This window comes from Bidens hawaiensis, unplaced genomic scaffold (genome assembly GCF_021521415.1).
Source record: "Bidens hawaiensis isolate Kalapana, Puna unplaced genomic scaffold, B.hawaiensis_p1.1 tig00032546_1, whole genome shotgun sequence".
NCBI classification, from domain to species: Eukaryota; Viridiplantae; Streptophyta; class Magnoliopsida; order Asterales; family Asteraceae; genus Bidens; species Bidens hawaiensis.
The window spans coordinates 135,071-143,437 of record NW_027495565.1 but is presented as its reverse complement, the minus strand read 5'-3'; the positions used below and the strand labels follow the sequence as shown (position 1 = coordinate 143,437).

Sequence of the window (8,367 nt, the reverse complement as noted above, 5' to 3'; positions counted from 1 at the left end):
TCGAGCTCGATTTAATTCGAGCTCTATTTTCAAAACTCAAGATCGGCTCGTTTACTATTTATCAATTATTATTTATATAATTATAATTAGTTTTATATTTTTTTTTCTATTATAATTTTATGTATAAAATAATATATATTATTTAGTTATTTTTTATTTTTTATAACATTATACATACTAGTTAATAATTATTAAATGTATATTTAAAAAAATGATATAAATGACAGGCTCGTTTAGGCTTGCGAGCCGGCTCGAGCTCTATAAGTGAACCTCGGGCTCATTTATTAAACGAGCTTACATTTGAGCTCGAGCTCGACTAAGCTTGACCATATTGAGCTTTTAACGAGCCGATCTCGAGTGGCTCGTGGGCAGCTTGGCTCGTTTGCACCCCTAGTGTAAGGTAAGGGCGGTAAACGAACCGAACTAAACCAAACCAAACCGTAAGAGACTTTGTTCGTATTCATCCGTTAAGTTTTTGTTTGCTAAATTGGACGGTTTACGAACACTACCGAACGAAAATTTGTGTCTGTGTTCATTCAATAAGGAATGGACCTTGTTCATGTTCGATCGTAAAGGTTACATATTAATTCAAGAATAATAATATATCCACAAATTCGGGATTACACCAAAGTATCCAAAATAATCTTAATGGTTTACTTAGTAATCAAAACAATAACATAACAGTTTACATAGTAAAACAAATAAATAAAAATATTAATAGTAAAATGTTAATACATGAACCTAACTGACTGATATAAGCGAACCTAACAAATAACAATAACTTCCTGCCGAACGGTTCGCCGAATGTTACAGCCCCAAGTGTAAGTTGTTCACGGGCGAGCTTGTGTTTGGCTCGGTTTTTGAAAAAATTGACGCGCTTGTGTTATGAGTTAAATGAATGTTTCGGTTTATAGTTATTTTGGTTACTGGGATAAATGGTTCGGTTCTTGGTGCAGGCCAATTCAAGCACATTTTTAGATAATAAAAATCGTAATAGAAGTTTTCCAAAATATATTAGCTTTAAAGGTATTAGGTTATAGAATAACCATAATCAAATCATAAAACACAATTCCAGGTAAATTCTAAATTGACCATTAGTATCTCAGTCAACTCAACTGTGTGAATAAGACCATAAACTTCAAAGTAAAACTTGGGGACAATTAAGTAATTTTACAAAATGAATCTAGCAAGTATACCGAGTGGAACATACATCTTGGTTGTGATTTAGAGGTTACTTTATGAAAGACAAAACAATGGAAGTAACTCATTTTGATGCTTTGAGTATCCATGGTTAGCACCTTTAATGATTTCCAGCTTGTGGTTCGGTATAACTTTCGCAAACTCTTTAGCCTCCTTCACTCGAACAATCGAATCACTGGATCCGTGAATGGTCAACACCCTGTAAAAACACAAAATTTAATAAAGAAATATACAAAACAAATGATCAAGGTTAAATAATAGAGTCTGCATTTGACTTTTTGTGGTCAAACTCTTAATTCCAAATTCGAGAAGCGTCATTGTTTTATGCATAGAATGTTTACAGCCACATTTAGCTATATAAAAACGTTTGTCGAATTTGGATCGGGAAATTAATAGGTTTGACTTTTGTTTATCTTACTTGCAATCTTTGTTGATTTGCAGGCATGCTTCGTGCATATTTGTATTCAAACGCTCCATCAAACTTTCTTCGGTCACACGATATAAAACCTCACCTACACAGAAAATTAGTCAGAATAATGAACCACAAGCATTAAACTTTATATGAATAGTTGAATACCTGTTTTGGATCCAACATCAATAAATCAATTTTCTTTCACTTTCTCCAAAAACCCTTTTCCCAAACGCTCCTCAACGCCACCCTCGGTCTTATAACGCCCCGACACATTGATGACGAGGTGCACGTCATGATACTTAGCCGCATACAGGAGCACCACATTGCCACCTGCAAGTAATAATGTATCATCAACTAAGGTCAAAATAGTCAACGTTGGCGTGTATTGCAGCCGTGTTCTTGAAATACCTTTACTGTGACCAAGAATTGCTCGTATTACACGATTATTTTCACGAAAATGTTGGATAACGGAATGCAAGTCATCAGCCTCTCTAAGGTAGTGAAGAAACACTAAGTGACCCCGACAGATTAAGGATAATCTTAGGGTTAAGTAGATGTTTCCCACGAGGGTTAGGTCCGGCAAGATGGTTATTCTTCTCAACCTGCAAAACAGACACCGTAAGCTCGTCACTGAGAAGGGGGGGGTTCCTCTTTGTGACCACCCTCCGGCGTGAGAATCAGACTAGGTTGCTCTGAATATAAGCGTATATAGAGAGAAATAGCTAGAGAGAAGATGATGATACCGTTCCAAGGTGTTGGAGTATTTATAGCCGAAGGTAGGTTTCCAAGCAGATACGGCCAGCTGTATATAATATTCCTTTTCCACCAACTATGGGCTACGTTCGTGCCACGATGGGAGTTGGTGGGTAGGCAGCGGCTGATAGTGACATTTTGTACTGGAGCGTGCTCCTCCTCGTACTATTGTCCGTGAGCTGTCACCCTGTGATTGGTTCATGGGTTGCTTTTGTCAGATCTTGTCTATTTGTCCATACCTTGGTAGGTATAGTACAAAAGATCTTCTAGAAGCGTACGGACTGGCTCTTTTGGGCGGGAATATTCCCGCCCTGCTCATTCCTTCTTCAGGTGACATTGCTGAAGTATAAGAGTTAGTGCCTTACGCGTGTAGCCTTACTGTTAGTGCGGGTGGCCTTCCTTCTTGGCTTGTACCCACAGCTGCGGGGACAGGCAGGGTACTGTACCAAGGGAGGCTTTCCTGCGGGAACAGCTGGCTTACTGCGTGTAAGGTCTTCATCTCTCTGAGCATGGTGGGTCCTGCGGATCCAGTTGGTCTTTTGCGCAGATGTACCTCTTCAAGGCGAGTCTTGTGGGTCCAACTGGGCTTTGCGGGGACCTACCTCTTCAGGTAGTTACCGTATTCAAATGATCCTTCACTCTCCCTAAAAAATACGTTAAAAACGAGCTGAGATCGAGCTTTGAAAATAGAGCTCAAAACGAGCCGAGCTCGAGCTCAGTGTAAGTGAGCTTGAGCTTTAAAAATAGAGCTCGAAACGAGCCGAGCTCGAGCTCAGGTAAGTTAAACGAGCCGAGCTCGAGCTTTGAAAATAGAGCTCGAAACGTTCCGAGCTCGAGCTCAATGTAAGTTAAACGGGCCTAGCCTGGGCTCGGTTCGTTTGCACCCCTGGCTAGACACCATGTGTCATCTATACAACTCGTATAGAGCTATACAAAGTTGTACAGGTTCAGATTTTGTCAGACATCATTGACCTATAAATATACAAACCATATTTGGATCGCATAGACCTATTTGAAACATATAGGCATGTATACTTGTATAACACTATACTAGGCGTATAGTATAAAGCATATAGTGATTTACTATATGCATCTCGTATTGGTCAATACAAGGTGTATAGACGGGTCAAACTGCAGGTATATTAAATTGCATGCATACCTTGGTTGATTGAAATCCATGGCACAAGATGACAACTTCTTTGGACCCACCTTCATGCAACACACCCACAAGATTCTCCCCATGATTGTTCTGTATAACAATCTTCTTCTGCTCACCAATTCCTAAACAACCAAATTCTTTAAATAATATTAATAAATCACAATTAATTTACTGAACTAATTAACAATAATTTACAGACCTGGGTTTTGTTCCGGATGTGAGGCAACGACGGCAGCCATGAGACAACAAATCTGAAATTAAATAATAATTTTAATTCATGATAATGGATAATCATCAATATTCTAAGTTGAGAATAAATATGTATCACCTTTTTAGACACGTCAAATCAAAAAATAATACAACCGATCTAACGTAGACTCGTATTCACTAAAACAAATCTTGCACAAAATAATAATATGTACATAAATAATAAATATGGAGTGAAATCTAATCGTTTAAAACGCAATAAACGCGCCTAAAATTGCAACTAACAACAGAGGCTCAAAAATGGTAAACCTTTAAAATACATAAGGTTTGAGGCTCGACAAGCCTAAACAAGCTTCCTATATAAAGTTTGAGATTGGGCTCGATAACCAAACAAGCTTTATAAGTTATAACCCAAGGTTGAAAAAAACGCAGCCCAATACGAGTTTTCTTTCGATCTTTGCAGGGCCGGCCTCGAGAATTTAAATACGAGTTAAAATTAAAGAAAACCCATGGACCTATCGAGTAACCAAAATACATATTCTAATTTTTTAAATGACGATTCATGTTTCAGATAAACAAAAAGTTTTGCCTCAATATATTTATGATGATTAAAATTTACATATTTTTTAAAAAAGTTTTTGGACATCGGGCTCACACGACCCTCGAGTGGCTCGACTTGTTTGCACGCTGCAAAGGCATCACGAAGCAAAGGTAATCTAAGTACCCGTGTTCTGCGTACTCGGTGCCATACAAGCAAGCAACAATGGGGTCATCCAATAAGGCGCGAAGCAGCAACCACAAAGAGAAGCTAGCTCATCGTCCTCGCAAGTAAATATCTCTTTCTGCAATTCAATTTCGTATTGTTTTGTATAATAATAATTAGGTGTTTATAGGGTTTGGCTCGATGGATTAGGTTATTGTTGTTAGTAATTGTGTGTGTGGGCAGAGAGGAAACAGTAAAGGTTGAAGAACCCAAAATATAGAGATAGAGCTAAGGAGAGAAGAGAAGATCAGAATCCCGATTACGAGCCGAATTCCAATTCTTCTCAATTCGGTGCCTTTCATGCTGTTGCTCCTCCTGGAAACCACCTTGATCTATTGTAAGTTCATTCTTATTAATGATAATAAATATATTAGGACTAGACCTTGTTCGTGTTTGCAGCGGCCAAGCTTCGATTTTTATATAGGGGGGCCCAATGTCACGGAACATGTTTGGGGTGGGGGGGGGGGGGGTTCTCAATACCTATAAATCTACACTATTTTGATCGGATAAAAACACTTTTCTGAACGAAATTTTGTGTCCGTTCGTTAAGGAATTAAGCTTGTTTGTGTTCGTCGGTGTCCGTTCATTAATTTTGTAAGCGGACACAAACGAATGTAACCGCACACTAACAAACACATATGAACATATATTAGTTTGAGAATGAAAGTACACCACATAATATTCAAAAAAAGCTTAACATAATAATAGTCATAAACATAACTATAACAAAACTGTAATGGGAAAAAATAAATAAATAAAAGTAGTAATAGTAAATTTTGATAAACGGACATAACCAGCGAGCGTTCACGAACACAATTGAACGAGTGCAGCCTTTGTTTGTGTTCGTTTGATAAGCTTACAAAACGGAATTATTTGTTCATGTTCGTTAATTTATTGAATGGACGAGCATAAACGAACTTCCCACTGGACGTTCAGTTCGTTTACAACTCTAGTTATTATATCTGCAGCAGCAGAAGCATCAGCCTAATATATTTTGTTTTATTACTCGTGCAGGTCAGCTGATGAAGCCCACAAGATATCCATTGAGAAGAGCAAGTATCTTGGAGGTATACTATTATATCTCTTAGACATTTACTATACTATTATATCTCTTAGCCATTCACTAGATCAATGATTTATTTCTTCAGTTCTAACGAGCCTGCTATAAATGAATCAGGTGACGTTGAACACACACATTTGGTCAAAGGATTGGATTATGCTTTGCTGCACAAAGTCAGAAGCGAGATAGACAAGAAACCGGAGACTGAAGATGCTACTACTGATGGCAAGCCTAGGTATGCTACTTTGCACATATCGCCATTATTTGAATTGCACTACTAATGTTAATAATGATCAACAGAGTATCTAAGGAAGACCATCCAGTGTCATTTCGCACCGGAACTGCAAAGGTAAGCTCAAGTGTTATATAGCCCGTCATTCACCTTAAATATATGTGTTTTGCTCATACAGTTTTCTGTTGCAGGCTGTGTATCAGTGGATAGTGAAGCCTCAAACGGCTGTCAAGCCAAATGATTTGTTCCTTCCTGGAAGAATGGCTTTTATTTTTGACATGGTAACTTCTTTTTTTATGTTTTTCCTTATTATTATTATTATTATTATTATTTTATCGTGACTTTAAATAACAAGTTCTGAATGGTAACAGGAGAGTGGGTTTTCTCATGATATCCCGACAACTGTCCACAGAAGCAACAAGCTGACTGCCCAGAGCCCGAGGTTATTTATAAATTATAATAGTTTAATTATGTTCGTTTTTTGTAAGTGATGTGATCCTCAAGTATGTAATATGATGTATGGCAGGAAATGGTTACCGTGAGTGTTGATGGGTCTGTGCTTGATCGAATTGTGAAAATTATGTCGTTACCTCGCTCCTCGGATCATCTGGGAAGGTTCTTAAGAAGAAGAAGAAAGACAAGGATGGTAAAGGTATAAATTTTTCATCCTTTGTTTCCTAACTTCCTCTAAAGAGCATCACTATAAGAGCTAAATTAAGTACATATATGTAGCATCATACTCCTAAATTAAAGTATCAGGGTTATTTTTTATTATTAGTTTTTTTTAACCGTGCTTCAAGAAACACTTTTTAAGTTTCTATTTCTGGTTTTATCACTATATCATTGACATAGACAACCGTTAAAATTTGTTGACTTAAATGAAGCCGAATAATCGTATCAACCCCTTCATAGTTATAACAACATTGTGTCTCCTAAACCAAACACATACAAATAATTTCAAGCCATACAAGGACTTTTTGTTTCAAGATTATATTTAGCACACTAGGCTGTTTTGTACCCTTTATCATGTATATATACACATGCACTTTCTTACCTATTATGTTGCATTTCATCTCTATATTATAGCATGTGTTGTTGTTACATATGTTTGTGTATTTTGATTACACAGGAAAGCTCTCAGCTGTTTCTGGTGATTATGATGAGAAAAGTTCAAAACCTGATGCCTCAAAGGCAAAACATCATCATACCGAGAGAGAATCTCTGCCACCTCCACCGCCACCACCTCCTAAAAAAATCGAACCTGTTGCTCGTGTTGAGGAAGATGATATTTTTGTAGGCGAGGGAATCGACTACGCCATCCCTAGCAAAGATATGAGCCAGAGCCCTCTTTCACAAGACATGGAAGAATCGCCTCGAAGGAAGGAGGAGAGAGCTCCCTATTTTGATGAACCCACTTACGGTCCCGCTGTTCCACCCTCAAATGACTGGGAACAAATTGTGAGTTTGTTTTTTCTCTCTCATCTTCTGAATATCATTTTCTCTAACTACTTGCAAATTGTTCAGAACGGATATGACGCTTCTATGCAAATGGGTTATCAAGGGGAGTGGCAATATGCAACAGAGCAAATGGGCTATCCTGAACAATACCTCCAACAGCAAGACAACCAAACATACGAGATGTCAGCAGAAGACCAACAGTTATTAATGACCCAAGAAGAGAAAGATAGGGGTCTTGGGTCAGTGTTCAAGCGGGATGATGTTAGGCTTCAACAACTACGGGAGAAAGATGCCCGGGAGAAAGATCCCAACTTCATATCAGAGAGCTATTCGGAATGCTATCCTGGCTATCAAGAATACAATCGTGAGGTTGTTGATAGTGATGATGAAGATGATTTGTCCAAAATGGATATGGGTGGGCGAGTAAGTGTTGCTGCTGTTTATTTATTTATATAGTTTTTCTGTAAAAATTGATTAATTCGTATGTAATGTGAGGGTTTCATTTTATTTGTAGGCTAAGGGGCGGCTTCATAGGTGGGACTTTGAGACAGAAGAGGAGTGGGCGACATACAACGAGCAGAAGGAAGCGATGCCCAAGGCTGCATTTCAGTTTGGTGTGAAGATGCAAGACGGGCGCAAAACGAGAAAGCAGAATAAAGATCAAAAGATTACAAATGAGCTCCACAAGATTAACAAGATACTGGCCAAAAAGAATATGCACAAAGACGATGGCGGCAGCGGTGATGATGAGTCTCATCCTGGTAAGAAGCCCAGGGTTTAACTTAATCTTATCACACAGTGTTTATGCACTAAACTAAATGCTATCTTATTTGTCGTGATCGTCTTGTATCTTTCTCAAACTTTTTAAATGCACCTTTGCTGACAGCCAAGTGCTCGTGATCGTCTTGTATCTTTCTCAAACTTTTTAAATGCACCTTTGCTGACAGCCAAGTGCTCGTGGATCTTTTAGATTCGGTTTCTATTTGATTGATACAAATTCATAACTAATGAGATTGTACCAGTTGATTAGTTATGTGTGCTCACTTTTGAATTCGGTAGTAATAATCGTAATATATGTGAATCTGAGTAACTAAATGCAATATGTATTTTAATCTAGTCGTCA

At 38.0% G+C, this 8,367-nt stretch overlaps 2 pseudogenes across 2 annotated transcripts; one reads left to right on the top strand and one right to left on the bottom strand.

Moving 5' to 3' along the window:
- Positions 1 to 357: 357 nt before the first annotated feature.
- On the bottom strand, positions 358 to 3,767 carry LOC143583830 (uncharacterized; annotated as a pseudogene). The gene is made up of 7 exons (XR_013144248.1): positions 3,724 to 3,767; positions 3,525 to 3,646; positions 3,401 to 3,410; positions 2,021 to 2,122; positions 1,778 to 1,942; positions 1,619 to 1,712; positions 358 to 1,399 (listed from the first exon to the last, which is right to left on the bottom strand). The product of XR_013144248.1 is annotated as an uncharacterized LOC143583830 (transcript).
- Positions 3,768 to 4,483: 716 nt separating this feature from the next.
- Positions 4,484 to 8,045, top strand: LOC143583827 (suppressor of mec-8 and unc-52 protein homolog 2-like; annotated as a pseudogene). Its single transcript, XR_013144247.1, has 11 exons — positions 4,484 to 4,559; positions 4,682 to 4,831; positions 5,509 to 5,561; positions 5,672 to 5,789; positions 5,855 to 5,903; positions 5,978 to 6,067; positions 6,158 to 6,228; positions 6,313 to 6,438; positions 6,916 to 7,244; positions 7,311 to 7,667; positions 7,759 to 8,045. The product of XR_013144247.1 is annotated as a suppressor of mec-8 and unc-52 protein homolog 2-like (transcript).
- The last annotated feature ends 322 nt before the right edge of the window (positions 8,046 to 8,367 follow it).